This window comes from Urocitellus parryii, chromosome 7 (genome assembly GCF_045843805.1).
Source record: "Urocitellus parryii isolate mUroPar1 chromosome 7, mUroPar1.hap1, whole genome shotgun sequence".
In the NCBI taxonomy this organism is placed as follows: Eukaryota; Metazoa; Chordata; class Mammalia; order Rodentia; family Sciuridae; genus Urocitellus; species Urocitellus parryii.
In genome coordinates, this window is record NC_135537.1 from 37,039,681 (window position 1) to 37,065,078 (window position 25,398).

Sequence of the window (25,398 nt, forward strand, 5' to 3'; positions counted from 1 at the left end):
ATACACATGTTCATATTTCCTAGTACTATTTGTTAAATACAAAAGGTGGGAACATTTTGAATAACCCATGGAAAACAAGAAAATGACATGTATAACAACAAAACAACTACCTATATAAGACACTCTAATAAATGTTTGTTGTTAGTTATAACAGCTAAGATCTGGAAACTAACCAGTCATCAACAGATGAGTAAATAATCAATTTGTGCTATATATAAAAAAAGGTATGGGGCTTGGGTTATGGTTCAGTGGTAGAACACTTGCCTAGCATGTGTGAGGCACTGGATTCAATTCTCAGCACTGCATATAAATAAGTCAATAAAATAAACAACTAAAGACATAAATAAAAAAGTAATACATGTCAATAAAAAGCAATAAACAATGTACACATTTCAAAATAACATGTTGCATACAATAAATATATAAAATTACTTTTTAAAAAGTACACATGGGGTTGCATCACATTTCTATTTCATATTGCAGCTATAGATTTCTAAACTAGCACTTAGCGATAATTGTATCTTCATTCAAAAACAGAAAGGATCATGTAATACAAATTTTCAAGTGACTTGTAGAATTAAAAATAATCTAAGTCATAAAGGAAATTAGGAGGAATTACAAAAATGAAAACAATAGGCTGATGTCTTCTATCTTGAATTGTGCAGTTGCTTCCACAGATATATGCAATGTTATAGTTTGCATATATCCTCTCCAAAACTCCTAATCCCTACTGTAGTGGTATTAAGAAGTAGAGACTTCTGAAAAGTGAATAACTCAAGAGGGCTCCATCCATACAAATGCAATAGCTCCTTATAAAATAGCTAAAGGTTGAAGGAAGCATTCTCTTCTGGCATGTGAGGATTCATCATTTCTTCCTCTACAGAAGATGCACCAACAAGATGCCAACTTGGAAGCAGACAGCAGTCCTCAATAGACACCAATGCTTCCATCAGCTTGATTTTGGGGCTTTCAGGTTTCTAGGATATTCCAGACAAGCATTCAGGGAAGTAGAAGGAAATTCAAGAGAAGCAGCATGTGGAAGCAATTGTTTCAAAGAAGACAGTGATCAACTTTGTCAAAATGGCTGCCAGTTGGATAAAATAAGGATTGAGAACTGCCAATTGAATTATTAACTACCTGGTAACTTGGACAAAGGAGTTTCAGTGGGATAGGGGGAGCAAAAACTGGTATAGATGAGTTTAGAAACAGAAGAAGAAATGGAGACAGAGTATAGACAATATTTTGAGAAGGCAATATGCAAAGAGGGTAAAGAAATGTGGTAGCTGGTGAGAAGAAAGTGAGTTCCAAGGAAAGTTTTTGTTTCTTTTTTGAGATAAGAGAGAAAATACAGAATATTTACATGATCCAGCAAAGAGGGAAGTTTGGATGCCCCAAAAGTATAAGTACTGATCCTGGAAGAGATGGAATAGAGTAAACAAGCTTTAGAGAGAAACATGGCTAGTTTTTCTATAGTAACAGGAAGGCAAAGTACAGCAACAGATAATGAAAGGGAAGTAACTGGTTGTGTGAAGGTGTCTTTCTCAGTCTTACAGGAAACAAAGTCATCATCAATGAAGAGGGTTTAAAGTAGGTGGAGAAGTTAAGAATGGTGGAGGATCTAAAGAGAAAATAAAATCAGAAATGGTAGTTTAGGATGGTACTTTTCAAACTTAAATGTACACAAGGACTCACCTGGGGGATCTTACTAAAATACATATTATAAATCTACAGCTCTGGTGCATATCCTTATGTATGCTTTGCCACTCCCCCAGCCACCCCCACAGATTTACTATTTTTGAGACAGAATATCATTATGTTGAACAAGCTGGCATGGAACCTGTAATCCTAGCAAGTAGCTATTATCTCAGGTATGTGCCACAACACCAGCCACCTTTTCTCTCAATTTTTACTGGAAGCCATTTTATAGCTTTCATGTCTTCTTTTAGTTTCATCTCTATTAACATTTTCTTCCTACTCTAATGCTACACAGCAAGCATTAGATGTTTGCTATAATGAACTTTTTTTTTTCAAAAAATTGATATTTTTTCTAGTTTAATGTATAATTCAATATCTACTTATTTTAAGCTCAAAGCCTCAATTTAAACACTCTGCTATACTGTAATTTGTATTTTTTTCACAGGGCTGAGAAGTAACTAAGAATTGAATGAAGGGGAGTTTTAACCAATGAGCTACACCACTAGTTCTTTTTAAAACAGGGCCTCACTAAATTGCCCTGTCTGGCTTCAAAATTACTATCACACTACCTCAGCCTCAGTTGCTGAGATTACCAGTGTGTACCACTACACCCAACTATTATTTATATTGCTTTAAAGCAACTTTGCTTGATTGTGATGGGTATATAGAGCAATGAGAACAGTCTATAACCCAAAGGTCCTGTTGTGTTGAATCAGATACAGTTTTTCTCAGCTCATATTGAAGTTATCAGCTTTCTCACAATTAAAGAGAAATCTTTTGCAATATGTGATGATTTTAATGAAAAGACTGAATGAAAAACTCACAGAAGTGCATTGCTTTTGCACAATAAAGACATTTTACTGTTTTTAAAAAGGTAGGGTGGAGAATGATGAAAAAGGTTACACACTGTTTAATATTTTTAATTTTGATGAAACTGATCACACTTATTGTCCTCCAATGATGTATATTTTAAACAAATTATAAACCCCAGCACTAAAGTTTACACTGATAATGATGTTGTTTATAAATGTTAGTGGAGATCTAATTGTACTAATATTTTTACTATATTATTATTGTTTTGTGACTACTCTGGTTATAAAGTTTCACATAACACGTATTGAGGGATAACTGCTTCTAAATCTACTTCCCTAAAATATTTGTTAATGTGATGAAATTACATGAAGACCCAAGAATAAACGTCTGGCTTGACTTTTCCTATAACTAGAGGGGTCATGTAAGAGCATCAAAATTTGCTGAATTATTTATCTAAAGTAATCAATCTTATGAAACAATCTTCCTTCTAAGAGAAAGACATAAAAAGACGCAGTGGTAGGGAAGGGAGGCAATGTTCCACTAAGCACATTCAGGAAATGAAGACCGAGTAGTATTAAAATGAGAGGTAATAGGAAGGAATCTACCATGTGACCCAGTTATCCCACTCCTCAGTATGTCTCCAAAGGAGTTAAAATCAGCATACTACAGTGACATAGCCACATCAATGTTTATACCAGCATAATTCACAACAGCTAAACTATGGGGCCAACCTAGGTACCCTTCAACAGATGAATGGATAAAGAAAATGTCACACACGCACACTAGAGTGTTACACAGGCACAAAGAAGAATGATTTTATGACATCTGCCAGTAAATGGATGGATCTGGAGGCTATCATGCTCACAGAAAATAAGTCAATCCCCCAAAACCAAAAGTCAAATGTTTTCTCTGATATGTGGAAGCTAACTTACACAAAGCGGGTATTTTAGAAGTTCAGTGGAGTAGACAAAGGAAAATGAAGGGAAGAAGGAGAAATGGGAAAAGGAAAGAGTGAATGAATGAATCTGACATTAATTTTCCTTTGTACACATATAAATAAACCACAGCGAATCTTATCATGGTGATATCCATAAGAAATTAATTTTTTAAAAAAATAAGTAACTATGGGTAAATGGCAGAAAGATCAGTAAAGGGAAGGGAGCAAGAAATGGGAAGAGGAAAAGGGAAGGAAAGGTACTGGGGTCTAAATAAGAAGAAGACATATTCCATGTTTGTTGAATTATGATAAAATGGATTCTACTGTCACATATAACTAAAAAGAAGCAAAAAAAAAAAAGGAATACTTTCCAGGAAAACATGCTGGGTGGGTATGATCACATGAAAAGCAAAGGGAGATTAGGAGAATAGACAAAAGAGGTGGTAAGGGAGTGGAGGAACTGAGGAAGGATATTGGCCAAACTATACTGTTCTATTGTTGAATGTACAAATATATAATACCATATCCCACCAATACATACAACTATAATGCAGTACCATAAAAGAAAAAAAAGAAAGATAGGAAATATAGAAGGGTATATTTTAATCAAAAAGGACTTAATGTAGGAGGTCCTTGAGGATGCTGACTTCTATATTTATCCAATATACATAGTAATTTCTGTGACTTAATGTCAGGGAAGGAAGGCAATGCTCTGCTAAGCATATCCAGGAAATGAAAACCATCCATCAATCCATCCATTCATCCAAAGGGAACCATACCAAATAGCATACCTCCCTACATACATTTATTTATGTCTCTATGAGTTGACAGAAGGAGAAGTACTAGTCTCCCCCAAGATATAGATGAATAATTTTATACATCAGTCACCCATTGGTGAGAAGGACTAATCTAATAACCTGTGGATTCAAGATGACAATTATGGATGATATTTTTCTCTAAAAGCTTTCTTAATCAAAATCAGAGTGTTTATACTGGAATCAGAAGTACAATTCTACTATTACTCATATATGTGAGATGATGTCCCTAATGTTCTGATACCTTGTTTGCTATCTTGCTTCCACATCTTTTACTGTAAGAAAGGAATCAACAGACTGTACTGTGCATAATCGGTATGCCATCTGATTGCAAATGAAGAATGACTTTTATATTTTAAATAGAAACAAAGCAAAAGCATAACTGTAAGACTAGTTTAAATCACATGAAATTCAAGTGAATGTCTATAAATAAAGTTTTATTGGAATGTAGCAACACTCATTTATTTACTTCTTCTTTATGGCTGCTGTCCAGCTATAACAGCTGAGCTGAGTAGTTGCAACAAAGAATACAAAAGCATAAAATATTTATGACCTGACCTTTCATTAAAAATAAATTGTCAAATCCTACAAAAAGAAATATACACATTTTTATTTGAGGTACTTTGAGAAACTAAATGCCTACCAATTCCTCAATAACATAGCTAACTGTCTACTGGACCTTCTAATAAGACTCTGGAAAGATAATTCTGAAATTCTTTTCTGGTGATACCATGAAATAGCCATTACTTACTGGTGCTGATTATTGTAAGATAGGTATTAACAATTTCATTTTATAAAAGTGAAAACTGAGAATTAGTGAGAGATGGTAACTTGTTTAAGTTTCCTATACCTAGCAATTCAACCCAACATTGTCTCCACAAAGCCTGTAAGCATAAGCATTACTGCCTTGATATAGCAGAACAGAGAATAAAAGAATTGAGAGTACTGATTTTCCTCAAAAGACAATAATTTCCCATTGTGATGCAGACAATGATACACTAATAAACACCTTCCAGAAATGAAGACCAGTATCCTTCAGAGTAAGGTATACATAACCTGTCCAGAAAAACCTTTTGAAAGGGGATAAAAACTCAACTTGCTTATCAAAATTGGCTCTCACTGTAATCCCCTTCCTTCTGTCAGTGATGCAACTATTCTCAATTTTGCAAATTATGTAACAAATTATCTACATAACCTTTTATACTTTCCAGGAGATCATATGCAAGATAGCAAAAGTCCATGAAAAATGTATAATCAGAAATAAGCCATGTGTGGTGATGCATGCCTGTAATCTCAAGAGCTCAAGAGGCTGATGCAGGAGTATGACAAGTTCAAAAAGCCAGCCTCAGCAACTTAGCAAGGCCCTAAGCAATATGGTCAGAACTTGTCTCTAAATAAAAATAAATAAATATATAAAAAGGGTTGGGGTGTGACTCAGTGGTTAAGCACCCCTGGGTTCAATCCCTGGTACCTAAATAATTATTATAATAATAATTAATGGATATGGAATAGCAACTCCAGGGAGAAAGAAGTCAAACATTGGGCTCTGGACTTTTATCCTTTCCCAGCAACATGAGTCTTGGGTGGAGAAGGCAAAGAATGGGTTCTGGATTCTGGACTTTCATCTCAGTAACAATGGGTTTCAAACTTGTACAAGTATTTTCCTGATTTAGACTTTGAACCTGCACAACTAGTTTCCTGACTGCCCAAGTCTCTAATGAGAGTCATACTAAACATTCTGCTATGAATAATTCTCATTAAAACCTATAAACAATAGACCCCTCTTGTAACCAGTTGCCATTTCTCCCCTGAAAATGTGCCATTCCACCACTGCCTAATAAAGACAGCTTACTGATCCTCTGAGGTCTGCTCCCATTTCAGTTGTTTTTGCTTACAATAATAAATAATTACAGAAATTAGAAAGTCCATAAATTCTTAGTTATTAATATTTTCACATCTACAATACCATGTTTTTGAAAGAAAAAAAAATGTGGCTCCCATTTGTAGTTTAGTAAATCAAGGTTTTGGTAATGTACTGATTCCTAATATGCTGGCCATACTTTTCAATTAAAATGGGCAGAGTTTTTATTGCATAACTTTTATGTTAAACTGAGCATGTACTGATTTAGACTACCTCTATAGTTTAAGTTTACATTCAAATTGTTCTTTAATTTTATTACAAATATCAAGACTGACTGATATAATAAACTGTAGAAGTTTAAATTTCTTTTAAAAAGATACTTCATGCATTTTTTAAATTACATGGAGGACTCATATCTAGTATTATTGTTTACTGTTGAAAATATAAAATATCTTCCATTACAATACCTACAGCATTTGTTCTTCCTATCCTTTATATTCATCCACATTTATTAACGCGATTTTTTTTAGAAATCATACATATTATATATTTTTTCTTTAAGACAAATTAGAAAATTCTACATGTTTTCTAAAGGAGAATAATATTGAGGAAACACCTGTCAAAAATATAGAAGTATAACCCAGAACCTTGGAAAATTAATATTCTAACATTAATGAAAATGTTGCTTTTAAAATCGATATTATTTTATGACTCTTTTTGTCCAAAAATTAAAGTGTATTTAATCTTATTGGCAAAGAATTATGTTTTTAAAAATCAACTTACATGTTATGTTACAAGAGCAATTCATAAGAATCCAGTAACTACACAATTAATATTTATCAATATTAATTTCCAAAATAATTTTAAAATGAAATACTCATCTTTTAGTAATATACATAATTTAAAGAAAAACAGGATAATATCTACAAGAGTGGTATGAAATATTATTCCTACACTTTAAAAGCTATCATGTTATATATGCCCAAGAATCTGAAACATTTAAATAAGTTATTATCATAAGAGTCAATAATTTAAAATACCACAGAAATTTTACAAATTCAATACTAAAACGTTTTCAATGATCAAAATTTGCATATACTTTCTAATGACAATTGTAGATTTAGGTCCTCCTACTTTTCCCATCTTCCTTACCAGCACCTCTATAATAATGGCAAGATTTAGGAAGCACCACAAGGTGGTGCTAATATCATCTCATAACCAGTTGGGTAGACCAGAGTTGCTATCAGATGTGGCCTAAGATGAGATTCTCCAACCCTCAAGGTGGATACCAACTCTAACATTCTCTAGTTCAAGAGAAAAAAGGAAAAAACATTCAGTTTTCAAAGTTGTAATACTGGCTATAGAAAATAATTTATAATCCTCTAATATTTGGTTTACATCAACATTCTTGTCATATGGTCAGAGTATTTATAACTCTATAAATAACTGCCTTTATACTACTGTCAAATGAAATCACAAATTTACAGTCAATGAATGAACTTTCATCAAGCACAAATCAAGACTTCTTTATCAAATTCTTATGTGGGACAAGTGATAATAAAAGTCTAATATTATGAAAAGCATACTAACACTACCAAATTCTGTTTCCAGATTAACACTTTTATCAATTCTGCATACTTACTCATCTTTTGAATAGACATTTAGATAAACATATTAGTAATTTCCCAAAATTTGGGTTCTGAAGGGAATAAACAACCTACTTTCAAGCTCCTTTCAGTCCCTGTCATATAGACAAATGAAGAAATGAAAAGGAGGGAGAGATAGGCAGGTATAGGTCTGTCTCCAGAAAAACAGCAATTCATAGGAAAATATAGAGTAACCACTGGAATGAATAATCCTCATTCTACCAGTGTAGAAGATTAGTTTTACAAAAGTTCATAATGAAGTTGTACAAGGTCACACAAGCACCAATACCTCTTTTTATTGTGCATTAAAATAATGCTGTTGAGCTTGATGAGGATCACCAGTACTTACTACATGGAAACTGTGTCCAAAAATGTGGTATAAAGCATTTTATACCTATTTCTCACCTAATCAGCACACTACCCTAAAAGGAATTATCATATTCTCCATTACAGATAAGGAAACTGAGGAACAGAAATACTGAATGAATTTCCTAATATAACTATTAAATGATAAAGCTGGGATTCAAATTTAAGTAATATGGCTACACCTCACAGCAAATGGTGTCACTCATAAAATATTTCTTTTGGGAGTCAAATTAATGGTTGTTTTTAATGGGCATTAAAAGCAAAAGGCAAAAACTTTAATTCTACCAAAATATGAATAAAAATGCTAACACAGATCATGGAAACATACCTCAAGGAAATTGGAATCAATACTGAAAAAAACAGTTTATTACCCTAAAAAATGTTTAAGTATTAAAACCATAAAACGGTAAAAAAGCAAAAATTACCAATTACTGTTGGTTAAAGAAAACAAAATAAATATTAGAAATGGTAAAATATGAATAGTTACAAACAATAGCTAGTGTAAGATAAATATATAAACACATTGGTTAACAATAGGTTGGAAAAGTCATGAAGGAAAGGCACATTTTAAATGAATATTTTTTAATACATAGGTTTGAATAGGTGAGAAGGCAGAAAGGAAATTCCGAGCAGTTGTAAAAATATAGATGCAGAAAACTGCAAAATTATATTCAAAAGTTGATCCATATGACTGAATATAGTGTTTACACAGAAAAAAATTAAAATAGAAAAAATTTTTAAGCTTTATTCTTTCACAGTAACCCAAAGCCTAGAGATGAATATATGTGTATGTGTGTCTATGTGTGCATGTGTGTGTTTCTTTTACAGTAATTACATTTTCTTAAAATTTTCAAAAAGCAAGAGATGAACTAGATTTCAAATTGCATAAAGAATGAATCAAAAGGAAACTAGATGAATGTGATGTATGATAGGAAATGAAGTGACACAGAAATGGAAGAACAAATGGAATAAAAAAGTTAAAGAAATTACTAAGTCTATCAGCCTGCACTTCAAAAAACAATTAAAACCAATACTAGAGATTCCTAAATATTTTCATTAGTATACCTACTAAAATTATAACTTTACACTAAAATTCATTTTAAATTATTTCATCCTTAAAATGATAAGGATGTTTGTTCAGTATTTTTATTTTTTTCTTCAAGAGGATAAGGAAGAACTTAATTCACAATGTTTCATGAAAAACTCGTAAGCATATAATATCTAAGTCTCAGGAAAATCCTACTAGAAGTTACTTTACAGAAAAAGAACCATGAACCATAATCACAGAGGTTTAATGACCAAGTCCAAATTATACCTGGAAGTTAAGATTTCAACACAGTTTTTCAAACTTAAAAACTTCTTTTCCATTGTTAATAATTTTCATAATATTAAAAATTACTGTGTAAAACAAAGTTTCTGAAAATTATCAACAGTATTACCCAAACCAGATACACTAGATACTATCTTTAACCTAGACCAGTTGTTAATTCCTTCACTCTGGAAGTATTAAGCACCAAAAACTATTCTAAGCCTCAATGACAGCAGACAAAAGAAAAGACGGGCACACAAGAGAACAAAGTAATAACAGGAAAAAGATGACTGGGTACCTCTAACTACTGGGTCATCATAAAGACCTGTCTATAAAAGAAACATGTATGTTGGTATGTAGTTAACAAAATACAAAGCATTAAAATACCATTGAAAACAGAAGGTACATTTAGAATAGCAGACCTGTCAGGAACATATTTGTTATAATATATCCAGGTAAGACAGGGTCAGTCATAGACAAGTTCAGAGAGTTAAGAAATTTTTAAGAAAAGAAACTGGAAATTTTATATGCAATATGAAAAGAAAGGACTTTAATATGAGAATAAGTTGATTTATATTAAAAGGGAAGAAATTACTCTGGTATGTAAAGAATATAACAGCAAATTTGGAAACAGAGACATCAGTTAGACTTCAAATACACTGGTAGGGTTCTTAGCATTTTCCCCTAACATGCGGAAAATAATAGACTCCAAAATGCAACAGTCATAGAAGTTCATTGCCTCCTTCAGGAAGTTATGCTCTATAAGAATAGCAGATAATACTCTTCCACTGATTACTTTCCAATTTCCTTTCATCCATAGCTAAACATTTCTCCATTACCTCTATTTTTTCCTATTCTCCGCCTAGCTTAAAAATCCACTATGAGCATTACTCAAATCAGAGTTGAATTTCTTCCTAAAAAGATAAATCCTCTTGCCTGAATTAAACATTCTTAATACCTTAAAATGCTTAATTCTGGAGAGAAACAACCAAAAAGACATTTCTACAAATAAGCAGTACAATTTTCTAAATAAGATTTAACCCTCCTGGAAAACTCAAAAGATAACCTAAACTCGAATAGGGAATTCCCACTTAAAAATCCAATTTCAATATGCTTTCTGAATATAGGCAAATTTTTATGCAGCTGAGGATAAAAAAAATATATTCCAGTTCCTACAAACATCTGTGAGATACTAAAACCATTCACAGGAATCTGATGCAATAGAGAACTTCAATTCTCATTTATTTGTATCCTGAAACAACTGTTCTCTATTGTTTAGAAACCAAAGAATTTGAAGATAAAAAGGGTCTGAAGTAGCAAGCTAATAATAATGATTCTCCACAAAAGCTATACATTATTAACTTTTTAAAATATATACCAGGGATTGAACCCAGAGGCACTTAACCACTGAGCCACATCCCCACCCCTTTTTATTTTTCTTTTGAGACAAGGTCTCACTACATGACCTAGGGCCTTGCTAAGTTGCTGAGGCTGGCTTTGAACTTGTAATTCTCCTGCCTCAGCACCCCTCACTACCTACCCAGCCACTGGGATTATAAGCATTTGCCACCATGCCCAACCATTTTCAACTATTTAAAGTAAGAACTCAGTTCTCAACTAAATGTTTCTCCAAACTATCCAAATCTCAGAATGCAAACTGTGTTGCTATTATTATTCCCCCAAATATATACTGTGTGTAGTTACTACATATTGTAAAAATCAGTAAACAAAAAGAACGAGTTGAAGTGATTTAAATCTATTTCCTCACAGAAATAAGGGTGATATAGCAGATTATATTTTTAGTCATGGATCTGCTCTTTTTAGACATCAATCATATTTAATTGTGGAAACACATTTATATAATATTACAAAAATGAAGTACTTTACAATGGAAAAATAGTGACAAAACTCACAGATAATTTTACACAATAATAGTATACTATTAAAACTAAGGACTTTATCTTAGTTGTCTTAACTGTTTTTACTGCTACAGATCAGTAAAAAGCCATCATGAAGGATATGTAATACAGGTCTTATTTAGAAATACATTCAGTCACTGAAAAAATAAGGTTGGGAGAAGAGAGACATAAGTCAAATAAATGAAATGTTGAGATTCAAAAATGGCTAAGTGCTATCTTTACTTAACACTCAATAAATATCCAAACAAATACTGGGCAATCAGTTTTGTTTTTTTTTTCTTCTGTGTATGTGTGTGTTGAAAAAGTCTATCTTTAATACTACAAATATATCTCCTTCAAATGAGCACTTCACTCTATAGCTAAAGTATGCCTGCTTTTAAAATTGATAAATCAAACTCACTTAGCCTGATATTAATAATCCCTTAGCCCCTCATTATACACTGCTTCAAAATGTCAAAAGATTACAATATTGAAGTTGTTTCTACTAACTTCACATATTAAATGTTTTATTACATAAGCTTCTGTTATGGAGTTCTCCTAAAATACAATCAGTACAACTGCTTTTTAACTTTTATCAGTTACCTCTCAGGACTGATGTACATATAACCATCAAAAACAGATTTTGTTGTTTTATTGTTTTTTGGCTTTTAAGTAAATCCATTAGAACTTAAAATCAAGAAGAAAATTGCTGAAATTATACTATTATATAATGTCCACAATTTTTAGAATTTGGCATTTGGAATTTCTTTTTAAAAAGTCCATTTATATTTCAATCACATAAGAAGTCATTTTTTTGGGGGGGAGGTATTGGGGATTGAACTCAGGGACACTCAACCACTAAGCCACATCCCCAGCCCTATTTTGTATTTTATTTAGAGACAGAGTCTCACAGAATTGCTTAGCACCTTGCTTTTGCTGAAGTTGGCTTTGAACTTGCAATTCTCCTGCATCAGCCTTCCAAGCAGCTGGGATTACAGGAAAGTGCCACCACACCTGGCTAGAAGTCATTCTTTTTTACCTGTTAAAAAAAGTTCAAGTTTTTTGGGTCACAGGCATTTTTTTTCTTTCAGCTTTTAAAATCTGCTTCATTTTTATTAATTCTCATTTCTTAAAATAAACTCTGTGAAGCTACTTACTAAGAAATCCCTGTATTACATATGAAGGTGGCTGTGAAAAAATTAATGGAGCTCTTAAAAAAATAAACTTGTGTGCGTGTCTGTGTATGTGTGTGTTGAAAAAAAAGTCTATCTACTATACTACAAATGAATCTCCTGAAATGAGCACTTTATTCTATAACTAAGGTATACCTACTTTTAAAATTGATAAACCTAACTCACTTAGCCTGTTTTTATGTAATATCTACCTGCTACCATTAACAGGAGTACTGGTATCTAAACAACTGAAATTATATATAATTCTATTTTGGGGAAAAATTATTTAAGTGGAAAATTGCTACAATCTGTTGGTGTAACAGACATCAGAAATTTTAAATTAAAGAGGTGGATCCATTTTAGGAGCAACCACTTTACTTTCTATAGAAGTATGTTAGAATGTAATAATTCTATAGGCAGAGGGCAGAAAAACATAATGCATCTCAGATATTAAAAGTTTGATGGATTAAAGTATCACATCAAAGAGAATTAACCTTAACTGAGCTCATCTAAGAACATGAACATACTCCTAAGAACGACTTGTATATACACACTCCCAAGAGCACATTCATAACCACAAGAATTTATAATATAATATGCCTCTTTTCCCATCTGGATATTAAGGCATTTGATAACTCCATTACATAGTTATCTGTCACTTGCAGAGAATAACAAAACACTTCCAACATAATAGGATTCATAAGATATGTTTGCCAAACTATCATATGTCAGTTTTTTGAAGACCCATACTCAATGGGTATGTTAGCTATTGGTCACTATGACAAAATCCCTCACAGTAATAACTTAGAGGCATAAATGTTTATTTGGGTTCACAGTTTCAGAGGTCTCAGCCTATGTTCACCTGACTCCATTGTGCGAGGCCTGACAGGAGGCATATATCATGGTAGAAGGGTGTGAAAGAGGAAGGCTGCCCAGCTTATAGCAGCAGGGAAGCAAACAGAGAGCGAGAGAAGTCAGGGACAAGCTATAGGCAAAGGGCATGTCCCCAGTGACCTACTTCAACAGGCTACATCATACCTACCTGTATTTACCACCCAGTTGACCATACTCTTCAATTTATTTCAGGGAATACAAAAAGAGGCAGCACTTCCAAACTCATTCTATGAGGCCAATATCACCCTGATTCCAAAACCAGGCAAAGACACATCAAAGAAAAAAAACTTCAGACCAATATCTCTAATGAACATACATGCAAAACTTCCCAATCAAATTCTGACAAATCAAATACAAAAACATATCAAAAAGATCATGCACCATGATCAACTGGGATTCATCCCAGGGATGCAAGGCTGGTTCAACATATAGAGATCAGATATGTAATTCATCACATCAATAGACAAAAGATAAGAATCATATGATCATCTCAACAGATGCAAAAAAAGTATTTGATAAAATACAGCACCCTTTCATGTTCAAAACAGTAGAAAAATTAGGGATAACAGGAATATACATCAACATCAAAAAGGCTATCTATGCTAAACCCCAGGCCAACATAATTTTAAATGGAGAAAAACTGAAAACATTCCCTCTAAAAACGGGATCAAGACAGGGATGCCCTCTTTCATCACTTCTGTTTAACATAGTTCTTAAAACACTGGCCAGAGCACTTAGACAAAACAAATTAAAGGGATACATATAGGAAAAGAAGTCGTCAAATTGGCACTATTTGCTGATTACATGATTCTATACCTAAAAGACCCTAAAATTTCCACCAGAAAACTTCTAGAACTAGTAAATGAATTCAGCAAAGTAGCAGGATACAAAATCAACACCCATAAAACAAATGCATTTCTGAATATCAGTGACAAATACTCTGAAAGAGAAATGAGGAAAACTACCCCATTTAAAATATCCTAAAAAATATAATACTTAGGAATCAACTAAATGAAAGAGGTGAAAGATCTATATAATGAAAATTACAGAACCCTAAAGAAAAAAGTAAAAGATGACTTTAGAATATGGAAAAATCTACCTTGCTCTTGGATAGGCAGAATTAATATTATCAAAATGATCATACTACCAAAAGCATTATACAGATTTAACGCAATTCCAATCAACTTCCCAATAGAAATAGAAAAGGCCGTCATGAAATTCATCTGGAAAAATAAGAGACCAAGAATAGCTAAAGCAATTCTTAGCAGGAACAGTGAAGCAGGTGGCATCACTACACCAGACCTTAAACTATACTACAGAGGTATAATAACAAAAACAGCATGGTATTGGCACCAAAACAGAATGGTGGTAGACCAATGGTACAGAATAGAGGACACAGAAACTAACCCACGAAAATTATAATTATCTTATATTAGACAAAGGTGCCAAGAACATGCATTGGAAAAAAGATAGCCTCTTCAACAAATGGTGCTGGGAAAACTGGAAATGCAAATGGAACAAAATGAAATTAAACCTCTATCTCTCGCCAAGCACAAAACTCAAATCAAAATGGATCAAGGACCTAGGAATAAAATCAGAGACCCTGTGTCTAATAGAAGAAAAAAGTAGGCCCTAATCTCCATCATGTGGGATTACGCCCCAACGTCCTTAATAAGACTCCTTTGACAAAGGAATTAAAACCAAGAATCAATAAATGGAATGGACTCAAACTCAAAAGTTTCTTCTCAGCAAAAGAAACAATCTGTGAGGTGAATAGAGAGCCTACATCTTGAAAGCAAATCTTTACCCCTCACTCATTAGACAGAGCACTAATTTCTAGGGTATATAAGAAACACAAAAAGCTAAGCACCAAAAATATAACTAAATCACCAATAAATGGGCCAAGGAACTAAACAGACACTTGTCAGAAGAGGAAATACAATCAATAACAAATATATGAAAAAATGTTCTTCACTGTAGCAATTAGAGAAATGCAAATTAAAACCACTCTAAGATTTCATCTCACTTCAGTCAGAATGGTAGCTATTATGAAGATAAACAACAATAAGTGTTGGAGAGGATGTGGGGGGAAAGGTACACTTATACACTGCTGGTGGGATTGTACATTGGGGCAGCTAATATGGAAATCAGTATGGAGATTCCTTGGAAAACTGGGAATGGAACCACCATTTGACCCAGCTATCTCCCTCCTCAGTCTATACCCAAAGTACTTAAAAACAGCATACTACAGGGACACAGCCACATCAATGTTTATTGCAGCACAATTCACAATAGCTAAACTGTGGAACCAACCTAGAAGATGAATGGACAAAAAAATGTGGCATATATACATAATGGAATATTACTCAGCAATAAAAGAGAATAAAATCATGGCATTTGCAGGTAAATGGGTAGAGTTAGAGAAGATAATGCTAACTGAAGTTAGCCAATCTCAAAAACAAAATGCTGAATGTTTTCTCTGATATAAGGAGGCTGATTCATAGTGGGGTAGGGAGGGGGAGCATGGGAGGAATAGAAGAACTCTAGATAAGGGAGAGGGGTAGGAGGGAAAAGGAAGGGGTTATGGGGTTAGAAATAATGGTGAATTGTGATGGACATTATTATCCAAAGAACATGTATGAAGCCTCGAATTGGTGTGAATACACTTTGTATACAACCAGAGATACGAAAAATTGTGCTCTATATGTGTAATAAGAATTGCAATACATTCTGTTGTCATATATAAGTTTAAAAAAATAATTAAATAAAAAACCTATAAAATACATAGTCTGATAGATTGGATAAAAAACCAAACACCCAAATAAATATATGTTGCCTGCAAGAAACACAACTCATAGGTATAAATATCCACCGGTTAAAAGTAAAAAGATGGAAAATAATATTTCATGCTAACAGAAATTTAAGGTAAGCAGGAATAGGTATCCTCATGTATAATCAGACTTTAAGCCAAGATTAGAAGATACAGAAGCTCACTACCGACAAGGGAATAATCCACGAAGAGGTTAAATGAAAATAAATATTTATGCCAAAAACATGAATGTCCCTAATTAAGTAAATCAAGCTCTATCATAAAGACTCAGTCAGAGCTGAATACAATAATGCTTAGTTGTTTCAATACATCTCTCTCACCAACAAATCATCCAGATACAAAATTAGCAAAGATATTTCACATTTAAAATATACTATAAATCACATGGACTTAATAGATATCTATAGAATATTTCATCCAACAATAGGAGAACACATTGTTTTCTGAGATGCTCTTGGAACTTTCATTAAATAGAACATAATTTTGGATAGACAGCAAATGTTAGCAAATACAAAAATGTTAATAGAATTTCTTGCACTTCATCTGATCATAATGAAATGAAATTAGAAATCAATAGCAAGAAAATATATAAATATGGAGACTGAGTACACTTTTAAATATGGAGTAGGGGTAAATTTTTTAAATTCTCAGAATCAAATGAGAACAGACATACAATGAATGAAAATATTGGGACAAAGGAAGTTCTAAAAGGAAAGTTTCTCTGAGTGCCTACATTTAAAATAAAAAAAAAATCAAAATATCCCAAATAGCCTGATGATGCATCTTAATATCTTACAGAAGCAACAACAATCAAAGTCAAAACCAGTAGAAGGAAGGAGATAATATTAAGATCAGAGCCAAAATTGATAAAATAGAGAATAAAAAGTACAAAGGATCAATGAAACAAATAGTTTCTTTGAAAGGGTAAACAAGATTGTGAGATCTTAAAAAAAAAAGTCCAAAGTGAACTTAGAGGTAAAAAAGGAGATATCACAATAATCATCACTAAAACTGAGAGTGTCATTATGGACTATTGTGAAACCTTACATTCCAATGTTACAAAATGGACATAAGGTGCCCCCCAAAAGGTGACAAAACAAACCAGGAATATTCAGAGGTAAAATGATTAGATTATGAGAGTTGTAGCCTAATTGGTAGACTAATCATTTAGAAAATTTGGAAGATAATTTGAAAGAACTACTGGTTGTGGCAATGTAAATTAGTACAACCACTAAGGAAATCAGTATGGTGGTTCCTAGAAAGACTAGGAATGAAACTACCATATGATGCAACTAAATCACTCCTTGGTATTTACACAAAAGTCTAAAGTTAACATACTATAGAGATAGCATGCATTCCCACCTTTATAGGAGCGCAACTCATAAGAGCAAAGTTAGAGAACAAGCATCTACATGCCCATCAACAGATTAATGTACTCAAAAGATATAGTGCATATACACAATGGAGTTTTATTCAGCCATGAAGTACAAAATTAAGTCAGTTGCAGAAAAATGAATGGAACTGAAGAAACACACGTTAAGTGAAATATGAAAGACTCACAAGTCAAAGGGCATGTTTTCACTCATATGTAAAAGCTAGAAAGAAAAGGAGGGTAGGAATCTCATTAAGATAGAAGGGAAACCAGCAGGGTAAAGGGAATCTATTAGGAAGATGGAGAATGGGAATTATAAGGGGAGAAACTGGAAAGTGAAATTTTATTGTTATATGTATGTCTGAATATATGACAATGAATCCCACTATTACGTATAATTATTTTGCATCAATAATAATTTTAAAGTTGTCTTTAAAATTAACTCTTGCAGGCAATGATGTTTCATGGAAGGTTTTGAAGAACGGAATTACCTCATCAGAATTTGTGTGGGAAAAGATGAATAACTTGAAGTGGTTGATTAACTGAAAGAAAAACTAGAAAAAATCTATAGTTTTATTCTAAAAACTCTGTACACTGCACAATGGAATAAATAAAACTATGGATATGTTTCGATATTAATTAAATGGCAGGTCCTTATTTTATAACAGTTTCAAAACAAGAATCTATTATTCTCAGTAAATTATTAAAGGTAGGTAAAGTCTCCTTTGGAAAAGTTGAGAAGAGAATGTCCCTTTTATATATGTACCATTATCATAGTTCTTTTTTCGCCCTAAGAGTACTGAAATTGTTTATGATATAAAAACTTACTTAAATTACAAATTTATTAATATGAATAGAAGTGCTAAATAAAGAAAATTAATTTCAAGCTAATTTAAGATAGTTTCATATTATAATCTCTTGATTAGCTCAGTATAAGCACTTTAAGAAACTTTTCAGTTACAACAGTTACAATTCCATTGATTTACATATTGCCATTCTAGTGTCTGATGAATTCTGCTCTCTATCCTATCCTCTATGTAACTGATGTGATTCAGCAATCTGTATACGGGGTAAAGGTGGGAATTCATAACCCTTTTGAATCAAACTGTGAAATATGATATATCAAGAAAGATGTAATGTTTTGAACGACCAACAATAATAAAAAATAAAAAAATAAAAAGAAACTTTTCAAATGATTTAATTTTAATTGCTAATTTGTCTTTGTATATATAAATTCTTAAGGTTTTTCATTAGTTTATTTTTCTTTAATTATACCTACAAACATATCAGAAATGCAGATTTTATATATTATACTTTTGTTGCCTACCATTTATCAACATTATCAGTAACTTCTGAGAATGTTTGACTCTTAAATAATTGTAAAGTTTGTATCCTCCTTGCCATTCCCAACTTCTCTAAGATCAAACTCCAAGTTTTCTCTCAACTACAATCATATTCTCTCTCCTTGTCTGTCAAATTTTACTTTAAAAAACCTTCCCATAACACCAGTTCTCCATATTGCAGCCAAAATGATATTTTCAAAACACAGTCTGATTCTATTAACATCTTCAGAATCACTTCTTTTGGCTAGATGGATGCATCTGACTCCTCCTTGTAGTTTAAGTTTCTGCAGGGTGCTGCTCTTAACCATTCTCTCCAGCTCTCCCTGGTGTTCTTGTTTCTCCTTCTAATCATCATCCTCAACATATTACTCCTCACCCTTCATTCTTTCTGAAAAGCCACCTTTATCACCTGTTAACACTAAATCCTTCACATCTAAACTCAAACTTCACTTCTTAAAGAACTCTTTCTGTGGGCCAGGAGATGGAGCTTAATGGCTGGCATACACAAGGCACTGGCACTGCAATAAATAAAAATAAATAAATTCAAATTATATAATCTGATAACATCTAAGAATCTTTCTACTGTGATATTTTTTAACTCATGTAATTATATGACCATACCACTCATAAACTCTGAGTTATCAAATATTCAGATAACTTTTGCAATCTACTAGATCTTTACCACTGCAACAAAAACGTTAACTGAATGGCTTAAGCATTTTTGAACCATTCATATATTAAAAAAAAAAATTTTTTAGTTGTAGTTGGACACAATACCTTTATTTTATTTACTTATTTTTTTTAATGTGGTGCTGAGGATCAAATCCAGGGCCTCGGCATGTGCTAGGAGAGTGCTCTAGTGCTGAGCCACAATCCATTCCCACTAAAGCATTTTTAAAAGTGTATGTTTTTAGGGGCAGGGATTGTGGCTCAGTGGTAGAGCTCTCCCCTAGCATGGGCGGGACCTGGGTTCAATCCTCAGCCCCACATAAAAATAAATGCATTATGTTGTGTCCTTCTATACCTAAAAAATAGATATTTTTTTAAAAAGTATATGTTTTAATAAATTAATTCCATATGAAACATAAAGCATTCTAAATACTCCCTTTTCCCCATGAAATCACAGAAAATAACATCATTAAAATTCTGTTTCATTTTAATGGAGACAGAAAACACTGTATCTCAAATTATGTTTTTTAAAAAATTGAATTATATTTGGGTTGCTAGATAGCAAATAAAAATACAAGATACTCAGCAAAACCCAATTTAAGGTAAATATCAACTATTTTAAAATATAAACATGCCTGAAATATTGTTTGTAGCTCATCTGAAACTCATATTTACCCAGCCTGTACTTTATCTGGTACTTCTAGTAATCTAATACATACATATTGTTCTGCAATTTAGTTTTTTCCATTGTAGGTTCTATTTTTTGTGTTAGGTATATTTACAGGAAATACTGAATTGTACTTACAAGGAACTATTAGTCTGAATGGTAAGGTAAAGGGGGAAAAGTCTTGATATTTTCAAATATAAAAGAGTCTTGAATCCCCAAAATAAACTTCTATTCTCCTTTTCCGCAGGCAAAAAGTAATGTATTTCAAGTATGAAAAATTAGTATCCATTGGTGTTTCAAGGTTTCTCAAGATAACATTCAAAGATGGACATGTGGCGGAATATTTTTCAAGATAACATTCAAATATAGACATATGGCAGAATATTTTCATGCCAAAAGAAAGCCCCTTTAATTCAACTTCATGTGCACTTAAAAATATATATATTAATATTTATATATAATATTTATTAAACTTTTATCTTTAGAATTATGGAAAAAATCATAGATAGTGAATGTTCATGAAAAAAATCTATAAATATCTAAAAATAAAGGCATTTGTTACAAGGTTCCTTAATATAAGTAATGGATAAGTAATATACGATGTACTTTATTTCATGAAGATAAAATGATATGGACTAAAATGTTAATGACAAGCCAAATTCTCTCATCAAAATCACCTTATTTAACTTGTAGAATACAGAGTTGTTTTAATGGTTCCATAGGGGAAAGAGCATCATTTAATTTATGCTCATGGTGTTTAGCACTGTAAGAAAAAAACTTACTTTTGCAAGTCATCTTAAAAGTTAATTTTCATGATTGTCTTATTTAGCAATTTTGATTTCATCTATAATCAGAAATGTGATACAAAACATGGTTTAGAAATAAGAGTTTATTTTGTTAGCAACTTAAAAAAAAAATAAGACCATAAAGTTGATCTTTGCAGCAACTAGACAATGGTACAGAATAGAGGACACAGAAACCAACCCACAAAACTACAACTTTCTTATATTTGATAAAGGGGCTAAAAGCATGCAATGGAGGAAGGATAGCATCTTCAACAAATGGTCCTGGGAAAACTGGAAATCCATATGCAACAAAATGAATCTGAATCCCTTTCTCTCGCCAAGCACAAAAGTTAACTCAAAATGGATCAAGGAGCTTGATATCAAATCAGAGACATGGCATCTGATAGAAGAAAAAGTTGGCTACTACCTACATGCTGTGGGGTCGGGCTCCAAATTCCTCAATAGGACACCCATAGCACAAGAGTTAACATCTAGAATCAACAAATGGGACTTACTCAAACTAAAAAGTTTTTTCTCAGCAAAAGAAACAATAAGAGAGGTAAATAGGGAGCCTACATCATGGGAACAAATCTTTACTCCTCACACTTCAGATAGAGCCCTAATATCCAGAATATATAAAGAACTCAGAAAATTAGACAATAAGATAACAAATAACCCAATCAACAAATGGGCCAAGGACTTGAATAGACACTTCTCAGAGGAGGACATACAATCAATCAATAAGCACATGAAAAAATGCTCACATCTCTAGCAGTCAGAGAAATGCAAATCAAAACCACCCTAAGATACCATCTCACTCCAGTAAGATTGGCAGCCATTATGAAGTCAAACAACAATAAGTGCTGGCGAGGTTGTGGGGAAAAGGGTACACTTGTACATTGTTGGTGGGACTGCAAATTGGTGCAGCCAATTTGGAAAGTGGTATGGAGATTTCTTGGAAAGCTGGGAATGGAACCACCATTTGACCCAGCTATTCCCCTTCTCTGTCTATTCCCTAAAGACCTAAAAAGAGCATGCTACAGGGACACTGCTACATCGATGTTCATAGCAGCACAATTCACAATAGCAAGACTGTGGAACCAACCTTGATGCCCTTCAATAGACGAATGGATAAAAAAAATGTGGCATTTATACACAATGGAGTATTACTCTGCAGTAAAAAATGACAAAATCATAGAATTTGGTGGGAAATGGATGGCATTAGAGCAGATTATGCTAAGCGAAGCTAGCCAAGCCCTAAAAAACAAATGCCAAATGTCTTCTTTGATATAAGGAGAGTAACTAAGAACAGACTAGGGAAGAAGAGCACGAGAAGAAGACCAACATTAAACAAGGATGAGAGGTGGGAGGGAAAGGGAGAGAGAAGGGAAATTGCATGGAAATGGAAGGAGACCCTCAGGGTTATACAAAATTACATACAAGAGGAAGGGAGGGGAAAGGGAAAAACAGTACAAGGGGGAGGAATGAATTACAGTAGTGGGGGTAGAGAGAGAAGAGGGGAGGGGAGGGGAGGGGAGGGGGGATAGTAGAGGATAGGAAAGGCAGCAGAATACAACAGACATGAGTATATCAATATGTAAAGCAATGAAGTGTAACTGATGTGATTCTGCAAGCTGTATACGGGGTAAAATGGGAGTTCATAACCCGCTTGAATCAAAATGTGAAATATGATATATCAGGAACTATGTAATGTTTTGAACAACCAACAATAAAATAAATAAATAAATAAATAAAACTACCAACACAGAAAAAAAAAACCTATTCTTATTATTAAAAGATGTTTTTGCTGTTGTTACTTTTAGTACTTGAAACTAAATTATTGTTTCCAGAACCTCTGAAAGATTCCTAAGGTTGGAAAGCCAATTTCATTTCTTTGTTATCTACTGTTTCTGTTAGAAAACATAATTTTAGGAGGCAATTTTAATAAAATGCATAGATAGGAAATGCAACTGCTAAAAAAAAAAACTGATATCCTGAAGTAATCCGACATTAAGAAATCAAGTTGTTTTTCTATTATTGCACCTCTCTATCCACACCTTACAAGAAAATTAATGACCAATTTGTTCTCCTAAAGTTCATTGAACACTCATTCTACTTTATGGAATAAAATGTTCCTCAATTCTATAATAAAAAATAAGGCCAATTAAGATGTTTAAATTATTATAATTTTTTTTAAAAAATTTGATCAATGAACACTTTTATTTTCATTTATTTGAGCTTATTTTTTAAACTCTTTTAGAAGTAATTTTTAGTTTTCAGTATACAGGCCTCCTTCCAATCCCTAGGTTAAATTTATATTTATTATTTTTTGCTGTTCTTACTACTATAAATGGCACTTTTCCTTAATCTCCTTTTCAAATGGTTCATTATTTGTATACAGAAATGCAGCTGGTTTTTAATATGTTGATTTTTATCCTACAACCTAAAGCACTAGCAACAAATGCCAAAAATACACAAATGGGAAGTCATGGAATCAAAAAGCTTGTGAACAGCAATAGAAATAAGCAACAAAGTTAAGAGGCAATTCATGAAATGGGAGAAAATCTTTGCAAACCATACATCTGAAACAGCACCCCCTACACAACACTCCAATAGCAGCAACACCACAACTTCCACAGACTAAAAATTTCCACATATAACAGTGCTGGGGATGTAGTTCAGTGGTACAGCTTTTGCCTTGCATACAGGAGGCACTAGGTTTAATCCCCGGCACCACAAAAAAAAAAAAAAAAATCAAACATAAAATAACATACAACTGAGTATAGTGAAAACTTTATAGGTAGAAGGAATAAAACGTGTTAACCATAAATGGTAAGTTATCTGCAAGTGTCAGTGAGAATAAAAAAAAGACCAAAATATATCAACTCTTCATGCCACAGGATTCAAGTATTGTGGTCTTCCCAACTGGCTTATAGAGTATCCTAAATATATTGATTGCCCAATCTCTATCCTCTTGTTTCTGCTTTATATTTTAATTAATCTTGAGTGTACCATAAAGCAACTTTTTTTTTATTTATTTGGCTACCTGCTTTATAGGGATAATGATTCTTTTTCTACTAACTTGAAGTCCTAGGCAAGAATTTTTATCTTATTTTATGGTGTCACTGATGCATAAGAATTTTGTTTACCAATTATTTTATGGAAATAATACAATGTAAGATTCTATATAAAACTGTCTAGCTCCTAATCTAAAATTCCCAATATGACTCTATAAAATTAACTGGAGGAAATTTGAAATAAACGAAATCTTGAACTTTACCTACCACCATATTTAGCAGTATTAGAAAATACATAAAAGTTATCAATATTTAAGAAACACATTATATCAACTCCTTCTTAATTCATGGTTTGTGAAGCTCAACATGTATTCAGACCAACAAAACCAAAATAGAAAGATTCACTACTGATATTACACCATATTATAAAACAATTAAAATATCCAGACCAAATAAGAACTTTTAATAAAGCCTGGAGAATGGTCATTTGTTAAGGTGTGGAGGCAGGCTGAACAGATTTACGTAAGTATTAAATACCGCAGAAGATCCCATTTCTCTCCAGCAACCACTCCCTTCTCCCCTCTGAACAGAATCTTTTTTTTTTTTTTCCAGGAATACTCTCACATAGGGTCATAGCTCTTCATGGAAATTCTATTCCTTTGAATAGTTGTAAAAAAACAAAATGAAAGCTAATCACTGTATGCCATTTCATTGCAATATATTACTGGGTTAAGGGGAGGCACATGGCGCAATTTGATCTAATAACAATGAATCAAAGAAAAATGTTATTATCTTAGATAGGAAAAAATCTGGCATAAGCATAAATTAAATTAACAGAAGTTTCTTACATTTAAGTTAATGCTTCTTAAAAACTAAGAAAAGTAATTCATTAATAATTTTAAAAATTAGTAAACATAATAAACAGAAACTAATGTGGGAAGTATGAGCTATTTCAAATATTTCAAAAGATACTACTTTTTATAGCTATGGATATGGTCAATATATTAAGTTACATACTATCCTACTTCAAATTCCAGGATTCTAGTCAGAAATAAAATCACTATTCTTTAATAGTACACTTTCAGTAATGATGAACTTTAGAATTCAAACCAAATTGGGCTGACTCATTGAATACAAATGCCATTTTACCCATTTATGTTGACTGCAATGTTGTATTACTTCTATTCTAAGATATACCTATTATGACAAACTTTTTTGAAAAAAAACCTCCACAAAGAAATAAGAATGGGTAAAAAAAAGGAAGGGGGCAGGCCTTGAACTTAATAGAAGTAAGAAAACTCAACAATTA

The 25,398-nt window shown here is 32.6% G+C and overlaps 1 protein-coding gene across 1 annotated transcript in view; it reads right to left on the reverse strand.

The window, feature by feature from the left end:
* The window catches only part of Vps13b (vacuolar protein sorting 13 homolog B), a 720,349-nt gene that overhangs the window by 418,488 nt on the left and 276,463 nt on the right, over positions 1–25,398 (reverse strand). The window lies entirely within an intron of this gene.